This window comes from Mugil cephalus, chromosome 12, assembly GCF_022458985.1.
Source record: "Mugil cephalus isolate CIBA_MC_2020 chromosome 12, CIBA_Mcephalus_1.1, whole genome shotgun sequence".
NCBI classification, from domain to species: Eukaryota; Metazoa; Chordata; class Actinopteri; order Mugiliformes; family Mugilidae; genus Mugil; species Mugil cephalus.
Genome location: NC_061781.1, coordinates 805938 through 830454, shown reverse-complemented (window position 1 = coordinate 830454; position 24517 = coordinate 805938). Strand labels below are relative to the sequence as shown.

The window sequence follows — 24517 nt, the reverse complement described above, 5'->3', positions numbered from 1 at the left end:
CCATAGTAACGAGTTTTTACGGTAGTCTTGCGCTACCGTCCTCATGCCTGTGACATCTTTGCTTCCAACATGATCTGGCGTTGCTTCATATGCTACATATGTGTGGCACTGACTCTGAAACAACCTTTGAGTCACATTAACAACATGCACAGTCGCAGCCCTGACTTCCGCGTCGTGTGCGGGATTGATGGTTGTCCAAGTGAGTACAGGGTGTATAACTCCTTCTACTATCACGTGAAGCGGACACATGCGCATCATCTTCTCCAAGTTCAAGCGGCAGAAGAGGAAGGACCGACTCGCTACGGTTTACCTGGAGCAGGTGAAAGCACAGCCGTAAACGACCAAATTTACGCAAGCCCTGTGGCTGAAGCGGAGGGCTCAAGCATCGTTATTCCAGCGGTAAGTCGTTAATGTTACACTAGCTGAAATTTAACGTTATTACATTTATTTAGGTCAACTGTGCCTGATCCAAGCACGTCCACTTAACATGCTTGTTTTTGTCAATGACAGGCTCAGGTTATTTTAAGATAAAGTAATAGCAGTGTTGAAAGTAATGCGTTACTGTAATTCCATTACATTTGTCAGTAACGAGTAATCGAACCAGTAGCGCAAATACAACTAGCCTACTGGGATTTAAATCGGCTAACAGTTGGTTAATGGTTACATTTATGTTGACAAACGCAGCCTACCGCCCCACAGATTGTCCACTTATGATCTAATGTCACCAGACATTACATTACAGCGAGCATCAATTAACCTGCATTTGATTGCAAACAAATGAGACTCAGTCGTTACAAACTCATCTTGGCTGAAAAGTGTAGTGGAGTGTATAGTACATATACTGGACTGCAGCTTTGTGTCTCTGCCTCCTGCTACAGCAGAAGCCCAGTCAGACAGTTTTTTACTCAACCATCTGCTGGTAAATGCATTCAAACTTAGTAGCAAGTCCCGTTAGTTAAAAATGGTAAACCAGTGTTGAAATACGTGTTGAAATCAGCAGGGTAAAGCTAGTTAGCTTACAGATGGTTTACATATGATGTGTTCAAGGTGGGCTCAGTAAAATGACCATTAGGCAAGTTAAATAAAATGTCATCATGATATGTTCAAATGTGTAATTTCAAGAAAAATAAACTTAGGTACACTAAAATAATAGCAGTGTATCTGCACATTAATAAGAGAATTAATTCAAATATTTAGAAGTAACACAAAAGTCACTTTTCTGACATGGAGACTCCAGAGTTCTTACCATTAAAGACCATTGTTTTCATTATATACCGTTGGTGAAAAGTTTGGAGCAGCTGCTGTCACATCCAAGAACAATAGCAATGATTGATGAGAGGCCACATACATGCAAGGATGGATTTTTTCATGATTTCATTGATGGAGACATTTTTAAGTCGCACCCACTGTTTTTGAAATTTACCCAAGCATTGCAGTTGGTTTTATATACAGATGAAATTGAGCTATGCAATCCTCTTGGATCTCGGGCAAACAAAAACAAATTGGTATCGATTTATTACACCTTAGGTGACATCAACTCTAAATACAGATCAAAACTTGCTGCCATTCGTCTGCTTGCCATGATAAAATCAAAAGATCTTTCACATTGTGGTTGTCATGACCCGTCGGCCATGAGCTGACTACTTTGGGCTACTGGTGGGCGTGGTTTGGGCAAATCCAGACTGCTACTCATCTCACCTGCACTCCGGTTCCTCGTGACCTAATCAACTCCCCTATAAAAGACCAGTCCAACCTTCCAGTCCCCGTCGGATCGTCGCATCAGCTCACCTTCACACTCTCTGCTTGAAACTAGATCCGCCTGCCAGCAAGCCCAGACCGAGACCCCTGGAGCTCCGATCCATGCGCTCGCCCACACTCTTCAGCAACTCACGCCACGACTCATTTCTGTGTTTTCAAATAAAACTCACTGAAAATCACTTAATCTCCTGGTCTGCGTTTGAGTCCTGTAACCAGTCCTGACAGAACGATCCGGTCAGTATGGACTCAGCAGACCTGGAGCCTGTCCGTCACGCCGTCTAAGCTCAAGGAGCAATTCTGGACCAGCACAACACCGCGCTTCAGGAAATAATGGCCGGGCTCCGGGATTTATCGACCTGCGTGGCCAATCTCCAGGGCGCACTGCAAAACCCACCTCCAGTGCCAGCTATTGGAGCACAAACTACAGCCAACCGCGCCAGGGAGCCTTTGGTCTCCCCACCTGAACGGTGCGACGGGAACTTGGGAGAATGCAAGACGTTCCTCATGCAGTGTGGTCTTGTCTTTGATCTCCAGCCCCTCACATACGCTACGGAGAAAGCGAAGATCGCCTACCTTATCGGGCTGCTGCGAGGAGCGGTGTTGGACTGGGCTTCGGTTCACTGGAGGAAGCAGGATCAAGTCACCACCACCTATGCCACCTTTGATACCGAGATGTCAAAAGTTTTCGATCACCCGGTTCAAGGTAAAGAAACTTCCATGAGGCTGTTCTCTCTCCGTCAAGGGCTTCGGAGCATGGCGGAATACGCCATTGAATTCCAGACCCTGGCAGCAGAGAGTGGGTGGAATGGGGCGTCCCTGCAGGCAGCATTTGTGAACGGGCTAACTGAAATGTTAAAGAACGAATTAGTATCTCACCCTGAACCTGAAGGTTAACCATTTGGATAGACAATCGTTGCCGTGAGCGGCGGAGGGAGAAGCGGCATACTTCAGGCGGTGACGTCACGCCTCGTCGGAGGGAGCATTCCCCAGCCCCGGTAAGATCTCGCTTCGCTTCCAATATTGTTCTGCCACAGGAACCGGGACCACGAGAGGAGAACCACGGGGGCGAACCTATGCAGCTAGGACGGAACCAGCTGAGCACAGAGGAACGGGAGCGACGGAGGGCTACGCCTGCCTCTACTGTGGAGGGCCGGTCACTACCTTGCCACCTGCCCAAGCCGACCGTTAAACCGAAGGGCTCGCTAGCCAGGGGAAGCATCCTAGCGAGCCGGGCCGGTATACCTCTGTCTTCCTGTCCCCGAACCCAGTTACATGCCACCCTCGGTTGGAAGGACCAGACACTAGAGCTTCTAGCTCTCATAGATTCTGGAGCAGATGAGAGCTTCCTGGACACCAGGTTGGTTAAACAGCTGGGGCTGCCTACCGAGCTACTAGAGGAGCCACTGGAAGCTAGCACTCTCGACGGGAGGCTACTGGCTTGAATCACCACCCGCACCTGCCCAGTCCAGCTCCAGTTGTCAGGTAATCACTTAGAACAAATTTTCTTGTTTGTCATTGATTCTCCGTTTATACCTCTTGTTTTGGGGCACTCCTGGCTGTCTATTCATAACCCCTCACATTGACTGGACTGCAGCCAAAATAAAGAACTGGAGCCCCACCTGTTTAGCCCGTTGTTTGCGATCTGCTCTGCCTCCTTCTGTAACCCTCCCGAAACCTGAACCAGTGCCACCGGACCTGTCGTTAGTACCAGCCGAATACCATGGGATCTCTGAGGTATTTTGCAAATAACAGGCTCTCCTTCTACCCCCGCATCGACCATACGACTGCGCTATCAACCTGCTACCAGGAGCTACATATCCCCGTAGCCATTTATATAACATCTCTCAACCTGAACGGGCGGTTATGGAGGAGTATATCCACAATTCCCTGGCAGCAGGGATCATCCGTCCCTCCTCTTCGCCTCTGGGAGCCGTTTTTTTCTTCGTGGGCAAGAAGGACGGAACACTCAGGCCGTGCATCGACTTCAGAGGGCTGAACGAAATCACGGTAAAGAACAAGTATCCACTCCCTCTCATGAACTCTGGTTTTGAATCTCTCCAGGGAGCAACCATTTTTTTTAAGTTAGACCTGCGCAACGCCTACCACGTGATCCGGATCCGTGAGGGCGATGAGTGGAAAATTGCCTTCAACACTCCCCTGGGACACTTTGAGTATCTCGTCATGCCTTTTGGCCTCACCAATGCCCCCTCAGTATTTCAGTGTCTGATTAACGATGTGCTGAGAGATATGCTGGGCAGATTTGTTTTTGTCTATCTCAATGACATTCTCATCTTTTCTCAGAGTCAATCAGAGCACATCCAGCATGTTCGTCAGGTCCTCCAGCGGCTGCTGGAGAACCGGCTATTCGTCAAGGCAGAGAATTGTGAGTTCCACGCATCCACTATCACATTTCTCGGCCACATCATAGCCCAAGGTCAGGTGAAGATGGACCCCGAAAAGGTGAGAGCGGTCATGGGTTGGCCCAAGCCCGAAAGTAGAAAGCAGCTGCAGAGATTCTTGGGGTTTGCTAATTTCTATAGACGCTTCATTAGAAATTACAGCCACATTGCTGCACCCTTAACCGTTCTTACCTCCCCTGCCAGACCATTTCACTGGTGCCCGGAAGCTGAAGGAGCCTTTGTGTAGCTGAAAAGCGATTCACCTCAGCTCCAATCCTCACCCAGCCAGACTCTTCTCGACAGTTTGTAGTTGAGGTTGACGCCTCGGACGTGGGAGTCGGGGCTGTCCTGTCCCAGCGATCCCCTGAGGACAACAAACTGCATCCCTGTGCCTTTCTTTCCCATTGCTTGTCTGCCACAGAGAGAAAGTACGATGTTGGTAACCGGGAGCTACTGGCGATCAAACTGGCACTCGAGGAATGGAGACACTGGCTGGAGGGCGCCGAGCAACCGTTCGTGGTTTGGACTTACCATAAGAACCTTGAATATATCCACACCGCTAAACGGCTTAACCCTCGCCAAGCCAGATGGGCCCTTTTCTTTGGCCGTTTCAATTTTGCCCTCACCTACAGACCCGGATCCAGGAATGTGAAGCCCGACGCCCTATCTCGACTGTTGAAGAAAGAAGCAGCTGCCGAGTCTGACACAATTATACCCAGAGCCTGTATCATTGGAGCTGCCACCAGATCGAAAAGGAGGTTAGGACGGCTCTGCAACATCAGCCAGACCCTTGTAATGGCCCCCCGGGCCATCTGTTTGTATCTCTCTCTGTTCGGTCATCTGTGTTACAGTGGGGCCACTCCTCCAGACTCTCATGCCACCCTGGAGTAGCCCGCTCTCTGGGGTTTCTGCACAGGCGGTTCTGGTGGCCAAACATGAGGAAGGATGTGCAGACCTTTGTTTCAGCCTGTCCCGTCTGTGCTCAGAATAAAGGATCCAATCAACCACCCCCTGGACTCCTACATCCGCTTCCCATACCACGTCGTCCCTGGTCCCACCTGTCTCTGGATTTTATCTCCGGGTTGCCACCATCAAAAGGTATGATTGTAATACTCACGGTGGTGGACCGATTCAGCAAGTTTGCTCATTACCTGCCCCTGCCTAAACTGCCCACAGCCAAGGAAACAGCCAAGCTCCTGGTATCAGCGGTATTCACAGTTCACGGCCTGCCTTTGAACATAGTATCCGACCGAGGTCCACAATTCACATCAGCAGTGTGGAAATCTTTCTGCCAAACCATCGGAGCCACCGTAAGCCTGACCTCAGGGTTCCATCCCCAAGCCAACGAACAAGCAGAAAGGGCTAATCAGAAGCTGGAATCCACCCTGCGCTGTCTGGTGTCCTCCAACCCCACCTCCTGGTCAGCTCAGCTTCCATGGGAGTACGCCCACAACACCTTGCCCACATCAGCCACAGGTCTGTCTCCCTTTCAGTGCGTGTATGGATTTCAACCTCCGCTCTTTCCCTCTCAGGAGAGGGAGCTGGCAGTCCCCTGAGTCCAGGCATACATCAGGAGATGTCATAGCACCTGGCACCAAGCCCGAGCCACTCTGCTTCGAACCTCGGCCCAGTATCAACGCCATGCAATCATCATCGCACCCCGGCCCCCACCTATTCTGTTGGAGACAAGGTATGGCTCTCGACCAAAGATCTCCCATTAAAGACTACTTCGAAGAAACTGTCACCCAAATACATTGGTCCCTTTGTTGTTGAAAAAGTTATCACCCCTGTGACCGTCGGTCTCCGGCTGCCGCGCACTCTCAGGGTCCATCCAGCCTTTCATGTCTCCCTGCTCAAACCTGTCCGTATCAGCCCGCTGCTCCCTCCTCCCCCGGCCCCTCCACCCGCCCGGCTCATTGATGGCCTGCCAGCATTCACTGTACATCGGATTCTGGACTCCCGCCACCGGGGCAGTGGCCTACAGTACCTTATCAACTGGGAGGGTTATGGACCTGAAGAGCGGAGCTGGGTTCCCAGGCGGCAGGTTTTGGATGCGGCTCTCATCTGGGCCTTCCACCGTGCTCACCCTGAGTCTTGTACTACTGAGACATTCGGAGTGGCAGCTTTTATTCTCTGAATACCTAGGCTCTACTAGCCAAATCTACTAGCCAAAATATTTAGACAAAGGGGACCTTCTAAACCCTAAATTCCTAGACTGTGCAGTTTTGGGGGCTGATCAGACCCCTCCGGCCTTTAAACCGTGCTAGTCGGCCCTTTTCTTCTCTATTCTTCTTTTCATTTCTCTTCTCTTCTTTTCCCTTAAACTCAGAGGGCAGCTTTTACATCCAGACAATCAGGCAATATCCGGCCTGACTATCTGGATGAGGGGGCATTCTAAACCCTTACTCTGGTCTTTTATATGACTAATCCGTACGTATTCTCTGTGTTTTATTCTTACAAACAGTACTACTGTTGAATCATACTCTCATAGCCACCAAATGTCTCATAAGACATGCAGAATTTTGGTTAAGAGGTTTTCTGCTCACCTTTTACTTAGTTGCGGCTGCTGACTGTAAGAGATGCTCCTCCAGTGTAACTACATTCCTTTCCTGGTATCCCGACGAGCCCCCAATTTGTCGAAGGAGGATATTTTCCTCTCCTTCAGCCCAGGATCTTTATACCGTTTGGAAAGGGTAGTTCACCTACTCACAAATCACGTGACAATTTCTCACGTTTTGGATATTTATTTTGTAGACAGAGAATAGATATTGACTTCAGCGCTGAGGCGTTGGTCAGTTCACCTTAAGGGTAAAAAGAACCTAAAGCCCCACTTCAGGGACATACTGTGACCTTATTCTACCTAGACCGCGCCCATAAGACAATGGGGAGGAGTACTGCCTGGAGTACTGGAGTGTTAGTGAGTTTCTATGTGTAGCCAATTAGCTTTATCTGGTTTCCAGCCTGTGAGATATCAGGGTGTGATGTGTCCTAATCTGTGAGCAAGCTGTAGCAAAGTGGAAGACAACTCCTGATATGGTGAGAGTAACATTCTTCTTGATTCTTCCCAAGGTTATACATAGGCTGAAGGCCTTATTAACCCCTGAAAACCCAACACTACAACACCATATTACATCCACAACGAGAGGTTGCATGAGTACTTGACATTGGAACGGAACAGAGTGCAGGATACACGCACAAGACTGTGTTAAAGCAGACTGTGTTCTTTTCATAACTGGATAAAACTTCATGTGCACCAACGCTACGAATGGGCCCCAACGGTTAGGGAAATTATCCGTGCGCTTGGGTTAGACTTTTCATGGTACCATTATCATTTATCTTTATTTCCATGTGAACTGTGAACATATATTGGTACTGGTGTGGGTATTATTATTGTGTTTTGAGTACACAAAAGAACTCAGATTTCTATTCTGTTTGTGTTATTGAAATCATATGTTGAACATTTGATGGGCATGAATACAGTTAAAATTTTAGGAACACATCTCGTCATTTCATAAGTGAATGGTTTATTAAAAGAGAACCACAATTTGATTTAGTTTACAAATAAGCTAAAAAATCTAATTTCATAGGTTTATTTTCATTGAGTTTGAGTTTGAGCTCAAATAAAAACAAAACAAAACAACAAAAAAAAGTTTATTTCATTGGTTGAAGGAAACTTAAAGTGGTGTTAACTTTTGTATTGAATTAAAAAGTTTAAAGCAAAAATAAATGTTTGTGTTTCTGTTTTACATATTGTGGTTTAATATTCCTTTAGAGTAAACTATATTTATTTGAGTTCTGAGGGCTTACATAATTTTTGCTAGCACATAGCACAGTAAGTTTTCAGTGGAGGCTAGTTATTTTCCTTTTTCACATTCAAGTAATAAAGTCCCTTGCTTAATTAAGACCCAGAGCAAATTCACTATCTTTAGCTGAGAACCTAGGACCTGTTTAATTCTTATTGGGTGTGACCTCAGTGTAGATTATAAACACTAAGGGAGAGAGGGGTTACATTTGGCTGCCTAATAACTCCCTGTCACCAGTTTGTCGCGCCCAGTGTTCGAATTACGGGAGAGCTAAGGGGAGCCGAGCTCCCCTGGAAAGGACAAGAACTCTCCCGGAATGCATACTTGGAGACTTTCAGGGGGAACTCTGAAATATTTTCCATTTTTGTGTCACAGGTTACAGACTTTGGATTTTCTGTACACCCGGGTTCCTGAAATAAATATAATAAAACATGCCAGTGTGTGCTTATTCACTATCTCCGTCAATTAATAAACACAATGCGGTACACTATCAGACACTGCTTGTGGTCAGCACAGCACTGTACTACAGTTTTAGCATCATGTTGATGGTGTACATACTTCTTCATAGATGCGACCGCTAGCTTATATTTGATTGGCTAATCGTTAGATGTTATTCAGTATTTTTAGATGCCATGTTGATAAGGAGTCAGAATCTCCAAACAGAAACAACCAAGCCTCAGACTGTTTGGATTAACTAAACAAACAAAGACAACTTTGAGTGAAGACAACGAAGCACCAGTTACAGCTAGCTTGCCAGAGCCACTAATGGTTACTGTTGCTGCTGCTGAAAGTGACAGCTCCAAAGCGGCTTCGTCACCAGACATCACCGGCACAGACACCGCAGCTACCTGCAGCAGTAAATGTAATGACACAATGGAGTCAGAGAAATACGTGTCTCTTCTCTAAAAATCAAGAAACAACGAAGTGGACAATGTGTTGTTGGATATTGTTGTGCTCACAGAGGGCACGGATGCCGAATCGATATATAAGGAAAGGCCTGAGACAAGCAGGACTGGACGCCGAGTTTTTTTAAAAAAAAAAATCTCATCTCCATAGCCACAGATGGAGCGGAACTCTTTGGCAGAGTCGGCAGAGTGGTCACTAAACTCAAACAAGATTTCCCTAAAGTTCAGTCGATACACTGTCTTGCTCACCGACTTGATTTAGCTGTCAAAGACTCACTCAGGGAGTTTGTATTTAAAGACTATCCTGCATTGGAACGCCAATTCAGGACAGCAATGGAGGACACATCTTGCTGTGATACAGAGAGGAAGAAATTCAGGGGCCTGCACAAACTCCTCACAAGCACAAGGTTTTTGACCAATTTGGCGTGTATGAAGGATGCTCTACGAGAATTACAAAGCCTGTCACTAAAACTGCAACGTAGAGAGACATCTTTAGTAGTTGCAAGTTTCTACATTCAGCAGACAATTGACATCTTGACAGCCATAAAGGACTTTGGAGGAAAATCCACACAAAAAGCGGAACAACACAGATCAACTGGCCTGTTCAAAGATGTTGAGCTGACAGAGAGTAGGCCAAAGAATATCCATCTTCAGTTCAATCAGTCTATAATTGATAGCTTGAAGAAGCGACTGCCTGAATTGGACCTTGTCCAGATGCTGAAATCGTTGGATAAACGCTTTTGGCCACAGCAATGCAGTGCTGTAATCCTCTATGGGAAAACTAAAGTGAGAGTGTTGGCAAAAACACTAGGAGAACCAGTCCGAGAGGCAATCGAGGAGTTCAGGGACTTTAAATTGAAAAACCAAGCACCAGGTAAAACTCTGGTATAACTTCAAACTGCAAGTCTGACATACCTGCCCACCTCAGCTGAGTGTGAGAGGGGATTTTCTGCTGTAAACTGTACTGACAGCAAGTACAGCAACAAGTTGCATGAGCAAAGCCTCTCCTCACTTCTCTTTGTGGACCTGAATGGACTTCCTTTGGAACTATTTGACCCTCTGCCTTTTGTGTCATCCTGGATTAAAGCCGGCCACTGCCAGTCCACATCCTAGGTTACAGGATGAAAAATAAAGACACAAGAGCCCAGGGCCCTGTGGTTGCTTCAGGATTAAGGTAAGAATAACAAAATTCCGAACTTGAACTGTGTGTTTGTGAGGACTGGCCCTGGTCCTATAGGCGAGATGATGTGTTTTTATATGGTTGTTATGTGAGTCTCTTCCATATAATGTTCTGTTTACATAACGAGACATTATGTTGTTTCAGTAACCATGGACAGTGTTTGTTTGTTGCGTGTAGGTCGTGCTGATAGGCCTATGCCTGTATTTGGCGGTTATATGCAAGGACAGTAAAAACATGAATACATGTATTTTGGTTGTAAGACAAAAGAGGAAGTGAGGTAATGTGTGTGAGAGTGACAAGTAGCTTCATATGCTGCAAATGACAATTGACCGCACTACCGCACTCTTCCATGTGTGCATGCATGTGAGATATTTAGTAGAGCTCCCCCGAAAGTCACAGTGTAATTCGAACACCGGTTGCTCCTCACTTGTCACCTGATTGACATATTACCATATGACCTTGACATATTAAACAGTTTCCACCCATCCTTTTGCCGATTGATGCAGTTCACAGCACAACAGCTTTTTGTCATTTTCTTTCTCCACTGACTCCGCTGGTAAACACATAAGAAATATCCCGCTTTCTGCCCTCTGGCTGCGTGCGTACATGTGTGATGACGTTGCACAGAAACCTGTCTATTGGTTTCTACAAGGACTAAACACTTATCACTTTGTTGAAAGTTTTAAATATGTGTGAAAGTCTGCTTAGGAATATTAACATAGAGATAACACTAGGAACATATCTTTTAACATTATTACCTTCCTTGAGTAACCATCCACTCCACTAAACACCACAATATTATACCTGTGGAAAAGAGGGAAAGTTTAAATAAACCAAATTCTGTTCTTGCTTAATTTCACTTTGATCATATCTTACTCCTACTGTTAATATTTTCCATAAAAATAACAGTCATGTTGTTATGGGTGAAAAATGGCTGCAGAGCTGCACTTTTGGGATGGAAAGGTATTTTTCTCTCTCTTTAAGCTGCTGTGTCTGTTTTAGGTCCATTTATTACCTCCAACTTCCTGTTTTGCAGTACATTCTGATTGGATCGGAGTGTGTACGTGGTTGGTATGTCTGCCATGTATACAACAAAATCAGGGATTACTTGTAATGAACAAAATGATCTGCTAATAGAACAGAACACACACGCACACAGACACACACGCGTGCACACACACACACATCATACTAGACACGTATATTCCCCAAGCATACCCCGACCCAAACCTAGTCTTAAGATAAAATAGAATATGGCTGAGCACTGAGTGAGGAAACACCATTCTTTAGCAGCTGTCCACACTGAGAGGTGTCACTGCTTACTGCTACAGAGGATGCAGCCACAGAAACCACCCTGACCCAGACAGACAGGGGTCCACACCATGTCCATGAAGCCCTGCAGCAGGACCCCCAACCATCCGGCCAGGACAACCCCCAAGATGGCACCCCTGCATGCAGGCCAGACACAGCTCCCAGCATGGATGCCCCCTACAAATACTTGTTATACTTTGTTCAAAAAAACATTTAGAATTGTGGTAGCTCTCATTTTAGCCATTAACTGAACTAAGAACCAATGAGGAAATGGAACTAACATAACTTCCTAGCTTTCCAGCTAATAGTAATGCTTCCTAACTAATAGTACCACTTCCTTACTTTCCAGCAAATACTAGCTCTTCCTAGCATTTTAGCTATTAGTACACTTCCCAGCTAATAGTAACATTTTCTAGCCTCCCAGCTAACAGGAGCACCTCCTAGCTTCTTAGCTTCTTATTCATTAATACACAGGATAAGATATTACAATCCCTTCTGCCAAGGTCCCAAGCCATACACATTTAGAAGCCCAGTCCAACTGAAAACCAGTCAGCAGACTAGCAGTCAGCTATCAGCTAGCAAGTAACAAGAACACACCAGTTAACTAGCCTAGCCAATGACAGTAGTCAGTAAGTGGCACATCGTTGGGGTTTTCAAATGGGCACCTGCCTTCACTGGTTTTTCGTTGAGTTATGCCCATGACACCTCAAGAAGGCTTAACACTGAGTTCCAGTATCTTGGAGCCACCCCCATCCATGCTGCCACCGCCTTGACAACCATGTGATTTTCAGCCACAGAGAGATTAGCTTACAGCAACAGCAACAAAATATACAATTGTGTTGGACTGGTGTCTGAGTTACCTCTTCCCCGAGAAGGGATGGGATGAGGATACAGACATTGGTTTGGGTAGGGGATGGGGATTGAGGATACAGGACTAAACCATGACCGGCATACCAAAGAACAAAATTGAACTACTCTTGCAGTTCACCCAGCACATATAGACCAAACAAAACACTCACACAACCTCGTACCTGTGGCTCGCTGAACCAGGTAGCAACAACTAAAACTGCTTAGCTGGCCTTAGCTAACCTTACTTTTAGCTCCCCAGCTAGTGTGTTTCCTCCTTAGCCAGAGCGACTCACTTGCTTGCTCTTCCGCAATTGTGGATTTTGCCACTAATCCACAGCAATCTCTGCATATCTAGCTTTCTTAGGGTCATTAGCCTCCTCAACTCTGTCTTCCCATGGGACAGTAAGCTCAATAAAATACGCTACTGGTATTTCTCTGGTTCCGACCACAATAGGAGGTGTAGCCCGTAACCAGGTGTTAACTGTCTGCACTGCGTTAATCGGCTGCTGTTTAAGTCGTCCCTGCTCCCAGGCTCTGCCTTTCCTTAGCTGCTCTGCCTTCTGCCTGATCCTCAATGGTCTGGCCTTTTCTCCCTTCCATATAAACATAATAATATAATTACTATATTATTATTATTATATTACATAATTCTCCTTTCTAGCAGATAAGGAATTAACTCCTACTTGTTTTTCCTCAGTTGCAGCTGCTGAGCATTTCAGAACGTGGTTGTGACGCCTGCTATATCGCTCTTCAGAAAGACTAACCCTGCAACCTGTCAGAATATGACTAAAGAAGTGCGCTTTATCACTAAGACACTAAGTCATCATACCATCTGCCCAAGCTCTTCACTGGCACTTCACAGATTTATAACAAACCTCTTATCTTCTAACTTTCCTTTAACAATGGAAATACTCCAAGATTTACTTAACTTAGCCCTGCAGGTTGCTATTCAACTTACCCAGCAGTCTGCTAGTACATGGAGCAGTTGACATCGCAGTCATCTTGTCATCCCTGTAGGCCCTAACTGGGGGGAAGCGAAGCCCTCCCTGCAGCTTCTCTCCACCTACCAACCATTTCGATGCCTTCAGCTCTCGCAGAAGGCAGTCGCATTTTTCTTCCCTCTCCTCTCCCTTATCTTCCCTACTTTGCTCCTCTCATCTCATCTGTCTACTGTCTGCACTTTTGAGAGCCTCTCTCCACACTGCTCTTGAAACTACAAAATCATGGAATTGCTAAACTGGTCTCACAATTTTTTTGACAAGAAACCTGAGTTCGGGGGCGCCAGACTGGCGGGTCGTGTGTCTGGCGGTTTTTTCTGTGGAGGACATTGAAGACATCTACCTATTCGGAACCATGATTTCAGGTCTTTTACTGATTGGATTAGGCAATCTGACCTGGCTCAGGAGGAGCAAGCTCAATTAGCATCTCTGCTACAAAAATGGATGCAAGTCTTTTCCACCCACGAGGAAAACTTCGGGAGGAGTGATGCAGCGAAGCACTATATTCCCACAGGCGATACAGACCCCATAGGGGAGCGTTTCAGGCCCTTGCCGCCTCTTCTGTATAAGGTCATGTGAGCCCTTTTAGCAGCTATGTTGCAAAATGGCATAACTGAAAGTTCCAGCCCTTGGGCAGCACCCATTGTCTGCAACACCCAAGCGACGTTTCAGAGTTTGATGCAGCAATGCCTTAAATCACAGACTCCCTATTAGTCGATTTAGATGACATCATTGTCTATTCTCCAGATTTCTCTACCCATGTCACACACTTGGAGGAGGTGTTTACACACCTTTGGATGCATGGCCTTAAGCTTCGGCCTAAAAAATGTAAACTCTTCCATCGACAAGTCAAATTTCTGGGGTGTCCACTTTTGTTGATTGGCTTGTCCCCATCACAGCTAAGGAATTAAAGGCCTTCTTAGGTCTGGTTGGTTAGTATAGTCAGTTTGTCCCTGGGTCTGCACAACCACTAAACTCCCTCCTGGTTGGTATACGCAGCGACAAGCATCTAAGCTCTTGCCCCTTACGTTGGTCTGCCGAGGCTCAAACTGCCTTTTACAAAAAAATAAATAAATAGTGACAGAAGCTCCTGTACTAACCTATGCTGATTTCTCTAAGTCATTTGTTCTTTACACAGATGGCAGCCACCAAGGGTTGAGAGCAGTATTGGCTCAAGTCCAGGAAGGTAAGGAGCGAGTCATTGCTTATGCCAGTCAAAATCTACATCCCACAGAACGCAACAATGCTAAGTACAGCTCGTTCAAATTGGGATATTACAGAGGAATTCAAAGATTACTTGACTGGAGTGGATTTCACAGTATATACAGACAATAACCCTGTTGTTCATTTACAGTCTGCAAAGTTGGCTGGCTGATCCTGGCAACCAGGATCCAGGACAAAGAGGTATGTGGAGCAAGGCTTGTGTCCCTGCAGCCCAGAACAGAGCACCTTCAGTGCTGGCACTGTTAGACTGTTAAATGATTGATAAGAACATCAACAACACTTGCACTCTGTTTGCTATGGTTGATAAGCTTACAATGCCCCCAAAAGAGGTATTTTCAGAACTTTCCTCCACAGAAAAATGCAATGGAAAAATCAAATCTATAAGACTAAATATTGACACGAATCAGCAAAATAATAAAATGGCACAATGCTTGAAACCACCTAGGAATAAATCAACTATGATGTCAGAATTTAATACAGTTGACCAAAAAAACATAGAGCAAACAGTTCAGCATCTTAAACCATCAACATGCTGTCTTGACACAGTGCCATCTGACTTTTTTTAAAACTATCATAAGCTCTGTCCAAACAGATCTTCAGCAAATAATAAATTATTCACTTCAATCAGGCACATTTCCTAAATCCCTAAAAGTAGCTGCCATCAAGCCACTCTTAAAAAAGAGAATGCTGGATGCGTCAATTTTAACCAGCTATAGACCTATCTCAAATCTCCCTTTTATAGCCAAGATCGTTGAGAACGTGGTTTTTAATCAACTCAGCAACTTCTGGAACTCCAGTGAACTCTTTGACAAATTTCAATCAGGCTTCCGACATCACCACAGTACAGATACGGCTCTTATTAGAGTGTTAAATGACATAAGGTTGAACACTGACTCAGGCAAGGTGTCAGTTCTGGTCCTGCTGGATCTCAGTGCTGTATTCAACACTGTGGATCACAGTATACTGCTGAACAGGTTGGAAACATGGGCAGGACTCAGCGGAACAGTCCTAGAATGGTTCAGGTCCTACTTGGAGGAGCGGAGTCATTTTGACCATTGGAAATTATCAATCCGACCAAGTGGCTATGACATATGGAGTTCCTCATGGGTCAGTCCTTGGACCCCTACTTTTCAGCCTATATATGCTGCCTTTGGGCCAAATTCTGCAAAATTCTAATGTCAACTATCATAGTTATGCAGATGACACTCAGATGTATCTCGCACTGTCTCCTGATGACTGCAGTCCAATAGAGTCATTGTGTCACTGCTTAGAGCAAATCAAAAATTGGATGAATCCTTCAGTTAAAGCAAGATAAAACTGAAGTCATTGTTTTTGGCAACAAAGAAAAGAGGGTTACTATCAGTAAACACCTTGAGTCACTGTCTGTAGAAACTAAAGACCAAGTCAGAAACCTTGGTGTGCTGATAGACTCAGATCTGACCTTCAACAGTCATATCAAATCAGTCACCAAAACTGCCTTTTATCAACTTAAGAACATATCCAGAATTAAAGTTTCATGTCCCAAACAGATCAGGAGAAGCTGATTCATACCTTCATCTCCAATAGACTTGACTACTGTAATGGTCTGCTGACTGGACTCCCCCAAAAAAGTATTAAACAGCTACAGCTCATTCAAAATACTGCAGCTTGAGTTTTAACCGGAACAAAGAGATCAGAGCACATCACCCCAGTTGTCAAGTCTTTACATTGGCTCCCAGTCAGCTACAGAATAGATTTTAAACTTCTGCTATTGATTTACAAATCAGTGAATGGTTTAGGTCCAGAATACATGAATGACATGTTAACAGAGTATAAACTCAGTAGAGCTCTGAGATCTATTGACTCAGGTCAGATAGTGTAGCGCAGAGTTCAAACCAGACACGGTGAAGCAGCATTTAGCTGTTATGCTGCATACAACTGGAACAAACTACCAGCAGAACTCAAGTCAGCCCCAACTGTAAGCACCTTTAAATCCAGGTTAAAAACATTTCTCTTTTCATGTGCATAGGGCTGAGCTGTTTTAAATAATTTTAAATCGTAAACTTGGATCTGCAATGTAAGCCCTCTTAATTGTTTTAATATATGCCTTGTACTTTTTTCTTTTTCTTTGCTATTTTTTTTTTTTTTTTTCAGTTTTATACTGCTCTTTTTAAATGCGTTGTCTCTATGTAAAGCACATTGAGTTGCCTACTGGTATGAAATGCGCTATATAAATAAAAATGCCTTACCTTGCCTTACAACAATACAAGGCAAGGCAAGGCAATACATCCATGGAGGGGTCCTGTACCGGAGATTTATTGACCCCAACACCCATGAGCAAGTGTTCCAGATTGTGTGGCCAGGGCCCAAGTGCCAAGAGGTGTGGAGACAGCATCATGAGGCTTCCGCACATGCAGGACAAGGGAGGACTTTGACCACGCTGAGACGCCGCTTCTTTTGGGTCAACATGGAGAGCGATGTGCGGGCTTTTGGGACATGGACAGCACCTCTTTGGTGGGGAAGGAGCCAGAGCTGGTGGAAGAGGTGTAGTATTATCGACTAGATATAATCGGCCTCACCTCGACACATAGCATCGGCTCCGGAGCCCAAGTCCTTAAACGGGGATTGGACTTTCTTCTTTGCTAGAGTTGCTCCAGGTGAGAGGCAGACGGCTGGAGAGGGCTTTTTGCTTTCCCCAAGACTCTCTGCCTGTATGTTGGAGTTCTCCCGGATGGACGAAAGGGTTGCTTCCCTGCTCCTTCGGGTCGGGGAACGGGTCCTCACTGTTGTTTGCGCATACGCCTGAACAGCAGTGCAGAGTACCCGCCCTTTTTGGAGATCTAAGGTCAGGTGCTGGATTGTTTCCCAACTGGGGACTCTACTGTCATTCTGGGGGACTTCAACACTCACGAGGGCAATGACAGCGTGACCTGGAGGGGCGTGATTGGGAGGAACTGACTGCCTGATCTGAACCCGAGCAGTGTTCAGTTATTGGACTTCTGTGCAAGTTGCAGTTTGTCCATAACTAACACCATGTTCGAACATAAGCATGGGAGCATGGGGTGGATGGCCCCTTGCTAAGGGCCATTTAGTTCCTGTACCAAAGGAGCGTGAGTTTGGTCCGTGTAGCTTGTTATAAGTCGGACTTGTTCCCAGTGAGGGTTGGAGGCCCTTTGTCACCGGTTCTGTTCATAACTTTTATGGACAGAATTTCTAGGTGCAGCCGTATGGTGGAGGGTATCGAGTTCGGTGATCATCGTCCCTGCTTTGCGCTTTGCGGAAGATTTGGTCCTCTTAGCTTCATCGAGAGCAACCTCCTGCTCTTGCTGGGGCAGTTCGTAGCCCAATGTGAAGCGGCCGGGATGAAAATCAGCACTTCCAAGTCTAAGACCATGGTTCTCAGTCGGAAGAGGGTGGATTGCTTACTCCGGGTCGGGGAGAAAGTCCTGCCTCAAGTGGAGGAGTTCAAGTACCTCGGGATCTTGTTCATGAGTGTGAGGGTAGAATGGAGCGGGAGATCAACAGACGGATCAGAGCGGTGTCTGTAGTGTTGTGGGCGCTTAACCGGTCCGACGTGGTGAAGAGAGAGCAAAGCAGGAAAGCGAAGCTCTCAATTTACGGATCGATCTATGTTCCAACCCTCACCTATGGTCATCAGCTTTGGGTGATGACTGAAAGAACAAGATCGCAGATACAAGCGCCCGAAATGAGTTTCCTCCGTAGGGTGGCCTGGCTCAGTCTTAGAGATAGGGAAAGAAGTTTGGACAGGACAAAAGCACAGAGTAGAACCGCTGCTAATCCACATCGAGAGGAGTCAGTTGAGGTGGTTCGGGCATCTGGTGAGGATACCCCCCAGACGCCTCCCTTCCGAGGTGTTCCGGGCATGTAAATGGTAAATGGTCTTGCTCTTATATAGCGCTTTTCTACCTACTGAAAGGTACTCAAAGCGCTTTTACAGTCAGAGACACATCCACCCATTCACTCACACAAGCACACACACATTCACACACCAGCCCCAGTTGCACTGGGAGAAACTAGGGGTTCAGTGTCTTGCTCAAGGACACTTCGGCATACGGCACACTCGGGGGATCGAACCGCTAACCCTTCGGTTCTACCTACTGAGCCATAGCCGCCCCCATGTCCCACCGGTAGGAGGCCTCAGGGTCGCCCCAGGAGGTGATGGAGGGATTATATATCCTGTCCTGGGAGCGCATGGGGATTCCTCCAGAGGAGCTGGTGGAAGTGGCTGGGGAGAGGGCCGTCGAGACCTCCCTCCTAAAGCTGCTGCCCTCGCGACCCGGACCTGGATAAGCAGACGAAGATGAGAAGAGACGAGTTAGATGGCCAGAGTACCTCCCTGAGCTTCTGCAAGCCTACAACAACACAGCACATTCTGCCACAGGGTTTGCCCCATCCTGTCTGATGTTCGGCCAACACCTTAGACTCCTGTTAGATGTTGGGTTAGGGGTGGCACAGGAGAAGCCAAACAGTGGGTTGGTAGGAAGGCTCCAGGATCACCACCAAAAACTGACCTATGCCTATGATTTGGCCTGCAAAAAGATGACAAAAATATCAGAGCAGACAAACTGTCGCTATGAACAGAAAGCTAATGCTACTCCATTAGTAGCCGGCAAGCATGTGTGGGTACGAAACCGGAGTAGGAAGGGCCAAGGGAAGCTGCATGATAGTTGGGGCCCTGAACCTCACATTATACTAGCAACAGTGGGACCTGGGTAGCCATTTTAACAGAGTCCTAGGCTCTTATTAAAACATTGGTGGCATTGTCTGCATATTAACTACTATTTACTTCTTCTACTTTAACCACAGTGCCACAAAAGCATTAGCCAGGTCTAGAAATACAACATGCATATCTCTCTTGTCTCACTTCACTAACTGGATTTGGTGCCAAATAATGCTGGTGTGGCATAAGCATTTAGAAAAGCTGGGTATTCCAGACTATTGTACTGATGTATTAATCTGTCCATTTTTCAAGTAAGTGGCCTCTGTGCAACATCTCTGAAGAAATCCTTCCCCTCAACATTAAGTAGACTGATTGGTCTAAACTGAGTTATCTCTGAGTAATCCCTCTTGCTCTGTATCATGCCCTGGGAATAACCTGTTTTTTCCATACTACCTTCTTCAACTTCCAAAGAAATCGCAGTAGATATGGTGGACTCTCATACAGCCAGCAAGGGACTCAATTAGGTCCCGGGGCTTAAGGGGCTCTTGCGTGCCTCACCACTTCCTGAAAGTCTTTCCATCTTGGTGGACTATCATTGTTGTGGAAAAATTCACCAGGTAGGGGTTGTCGAGAAGCAAGTAATGGTTCAGACTCAGCAATCACTTATGAATGTGTTCTATTCTGCAGCAGAAGGAGATACAAGATGACAGGGGTTAAATCTGTCATGGGTAGCCCGCGAACTCCGACTAACATCCTTCTTTTATGGTCTGGCCTCATGTGACTGCCTCCTTCTTCCAAACCTTTTCTTACCACAATTGTATATAACAGTCCCATTTTATCCAACTTACTTTCTGCCATCCTTTTCAGCTTACCTAGTACACTAGCCAAGTCATTATTGATGTCCTTCCACTGCTTACTTTCAGCTGTACCTGACCAGTTATCCCTCGGTTTCTGACCACTGATCTTCTCTCCCTTTGGTTGGCTGCTCTCTCTTTCTCTTACTCATTGTCGAGTCCAGTTAATAGTAGCTCTTCTTAGCTTCCAAGCCTCCAAGCAAATTGTCAGAAAATCTAAATAAGTTATGGGCTAATAGCTTAATTAACTATTATTTCTAATTTAGACAACACTTAAACACTTGCAACTCAAGTGATGAACATGCCATACTTTGCTTCAATTTAATTTTTTATTTATTATATTTCATCTTAGTTAGGTGTCAGTTTTAGCAGTTCATGAATTTTTGTGTTCAGTCTATTTCCACCTTCACACCAACTGTCCAGGATGGTCAAGACACTGACTCAACTCATCCTCTTCAGATCCTCTCATCAGTTTAGTTCAGAGTAAGTGAAACTGGAGTATACAGCAGGTGTACACATGAAACTGACTGACTTAAAACCTTCAAACCTACAATTTGAGCATCACATCTTGAAAACTCTACCCTTGAAGTTTCAACCTGTTTGTTCTGCTAAGGTGTCTGTGTGTGTTTGATGTCGCAACTGATGCTTCTCCTCGGTGATGAAACCATCATAACATCCTCCCAGATTTTCAATGGGGCTCATGTCCGGGAATTGAGCTAGTCACTTAAAGACCTGGATACTGTGCTCCTGCAGCCAAGAGCTACTGGCCCTGGATGTGTGGCAAGGGGCATCTTATTGAAACATCCATTTTCGATCTCTGCGGAACAGTGCACATGCAGAATTATACAACGTATAATATATAATATACAAAGTAGTTCCAACCAAGAAATCTGACTGGTCAATAAGACATTAAGAATGTGCTCAAATCAGCATTACAGCATGGCTGACTCATCACTAAAAATATTGCTCCGCCAAGTCTGTGGCAACATTGTATCCATCTCCATGGCAGCACTGTAACTGTCAGAGCTGGAGCAGGAAACGGCTGCAAAACATGCTACAAAACAGATCGGTTTGTTGTTGAACGTCAGCACAGAGTTCACTCGTCTGGGACTAGAAAATCATTTCTGTTGCTAGGTCATCACTAAGGTTCGGATTATTTGCTGTAGTGGTGAACTACGTTCCGTTACACATAGGAGTCTACTGACATGACTGATTGTGTTCCAGTTATTAGTCAGACCCCATTTATTTCCATGGAAACGGGGAGCAAAAAAACTTAAAAATTTGAGAGCAAAAGGTCCATCAACATGAATATATATTTAATTATATGCTTTATTTTGCTTTTGCTTTATTCGCAATATTACCCTCGAGGGTGTGCTTTAATGTCATTTGAGCACGACGATGACCGTCTCTCGGGTAATATTGCTTAATTGAGCATGTGGCTTTCGAGAATGGCACAATATTTGGGAGCATTCAATGTGCCATCACAGACCGTGAGATGACTAACACCAGGAGAACTCATGCATCCCCAAACCATGATTCTGCCTCCACCATTTTGACAGTAGGTACTGTACATGCTGGAGATAATGCCACACCTGGTCTTCCTCACATTAGCAGGAGGAAGATAAAGCTGCAAGCTGGACTCATCTGACCACAGAATCCTCTTCCAATTCCTGACTGTCCAGTTCTAGTTCTTGCTAAACCCTCTCATCTCATTCATCAGGGGTTGCTAGACAGTCTTGTAAGACCTTAAGGCATGATCTAAAAGTTGACCACGTACAGTGTCCAGTTGAACACTGGACACCAGTTTGGTTTGACCACTGCTGTTGGAGCTCCTGTGATGTCTTTCGACAGGTTTCCCTGCACATGTGGATCAGGATCCGAACTTTCAAATGTACTAGCAGCAAAGGTACAGCTTTCATTAGTGGATCAATGGTACCAAAATGACCCAATACTAAATATTTATCAAGGATTTTTATGGAACCAATCAAGTTTAAGTTTTTAAGTGTTTTAGAATTTGTTTCATGTTGTTGTTTAGAAATTGCACTTGAAGACCTAAGACTCATTCTTTATACAATATTTCATAAATGCATGGGGTGTCAGAATTTTTATTTTCACCTCTGTATATTGCTCACTGTCCCGAGAATTACATTTATGCTCAGTGATGCTAAAGGGTTTAGCCTAGCATAGCAGTCTTCCTTCTTCCCCATCTACTTCTCCTTCTTCACCTTCTTCTCTCCCTTTGCGAATCCAAATCCCTCAGGTCCAGACTGGACCCTCTATGGCCCATTCGCCATAACTTCCAGGACTTCTTGTTCTTCTATACACTGAAGATAGTTGTTAATGACCTTAATGACCATATAATCACTCAGCTGTATGACCATATCAAAGCCTTCAAGCAAAAGCTCCAGCTGCTTACCAGACATCTCTCCACAGGTGAGATAAAATTTTAATATGTTGTTGAACATAAAACAATGTAGGATTCTTATTGATAACAACCATGTAATTATATGTGTGATGCCTGAATACTTGGTGTATGTAGAAAATGGATGTTCTTATAGACGTGAAATCCAGTAGCAATAGCAGCATTTGTTTTTCATACTGTAGCCATAAACAAAACAAAAAAAATCATTTGATTGATGTTTGGTATTTAATTGAAAAAAAAAAAACCTTGCATCTTAAATTGCTACATTTCTCTTTTTGTCTGCACACTAGTCTCAGAGAAGTTGGGTTGATGGAGGAAGACACACCAAAATAACATTCTCAACAATCTTGTGGTAAAGTTTGACCATGACTTTGAAGATTTTCCTGGAAATACGACAGCATTTGAGCTGTTTGCACAACACTTTTCTGTAAATGTGGATGCAATCAGCTTCAAATAAAACCTTTGGACATTCAGTCCAATTCAGACCGCAGCAGATTCAGAGAGCTTTCCTTACAGGATTTTTACAAATGTGTTCCTACACAAAGATATGGAAAGCTCCAAAAACATGCACAGGTGATTTTATCCCTCTTTGGAAGTACCTATATCTGTGAACTTGTTGAGATGAATCTCAACAAGTTCAAACTCAGTGTGTTTACATGCAGAGCTTAATTGAGCTATGCTCAAAATTTGACTTTCTGACTACAGTCCTTGTCCCAGTTCACATGCAGCGGAAGAAAATCAAATTCCAATCACATTATCTGGGTGTCTTAATTGGATAAAGAGAACTGCGATTTTAGTCTGAGTAATGTGTTTATATGCACTTACTTGCTGGTCTGCAGCATGAAGGACTCTTGTGTCATGATCTGTATCTGTCTTTTATTTTGTGAGTCATCATTAATCATTAAATACCTTTTGCTTGAATTCCCTGCCTGCCTGCTCCTGTCCATGCCACGAGGGTTGCATCTGCCCCTACAGTCCCAGTGCCTGCGCCCTGGACCCGGCCGCCCACAGTGTCCCCAGTGCCTGCTCCCCGGACCCGGACGCCCGCAGTGCCCCCGTTTGCTTCAGCAATCCACGTTCCATTTACTGAGGAGCCGTTTGCTCCAATCGTCCACGTTCCAGTTCCTGAGGAGTCGTTACCTCCAGCAGTCCACACCTGCGTCCCTGAGCCCGTCGCCACCCCTGCAGCCCATGCCTGCGTTCCTGAGATGGCCCGCCATGTCCTGTCGGTCTCCTGGCCGTCCTCCAGAGTGGCCCACCACATCTTTCCAGCCTCCCAGCCGTCCTCCGGAGCGGCACGCCACGTCTTCCCGGCCTTCGGGTCGCCCACCTGAGAACTGTAAAATTTTTCCTAGTTTCCTGTCTATTGTGTTTCCTTGTGGTTTGTCATGTCTGTCCATGTCATGTTGTGTTTCCTGTTTTATTTTGTTGTGTGTCTCTTGATTGTTCACTGGTTTCACCTGGGTTGATCATCTTCATGCGTCTCACCTGTGTCTTGTCAGCCCTCAGCCCTCTTGTGTACATATAGCCGTGCCTTCCCTTTGTTCCTTGTCGTGCCGTTAATGTCTTCACGCCATGTTCCATGTTTCCATGCCATGTTGATGATTTCTTTTGATTTTTGAATTTTGGATTTTCCTGCCTTGTGCAGCGATTTTTGTTAATCATTAAATACCTTTTGTTTGAATTCCCTGCCTGCCTCATCTATAGTCCTGCACCTCCCACCCAACCCTGACATCTTGTTTATTATATGACTTAATAGGTCAACCGGAAAACGGACTGTATTAACATGGTATATCTCGCTGGAAAGACACATATCACCACCTAGTGTGGAGGAGGAGGACATGTTCCTGTCTGTTATTCGATTTTCTTCGCTGCATATAAACTGGGACAAGAACTGTAGTCAGAAAATCGAGTTTTGAGCATAGCTTCATTAAGCTCAACATGTAAACGCCTCCAATGTATCACTTAAGAGTAAGTTCTGCTCTGTAGGATTAAATATTACTTTGTTTATTGGACTTCTTAAGACATGAGCTCTTGTTTAATATGCATTTTTTTTTTATTATTTCTCTCTGCTATTTAGGCTTGTTGGAACCTGATAAGTGTACAAACTAAGAATCATCTTTTGACATGATGTAGTTTTAGAGAAAAATGATG

The 24517-nt window shown here is 45.2% G+C and overlaps 1 long non-coding RNA gene across 1 annotated transcript; it reads left to right on the top strand.

Annotated features, from left to right (window-relative positions):
• The first annotated feature begins 31 nt into the window (after positions 1–31).
• Positions 32–22747, top strand: LOC125017796. Its single transcript, XR_007113885.1, has 5 exons — positions 32–399; positions 14342–14389; positions 14558–14607; positions 22202–22374; positions 22654–22747. It is a non-coding gene; the product is annotated as an uncharacterized LOC125017796 (long non-coding RNA).
• The last annotated feature ends 1770 nt before the right edge of the window (positions 22748–24517 follow it).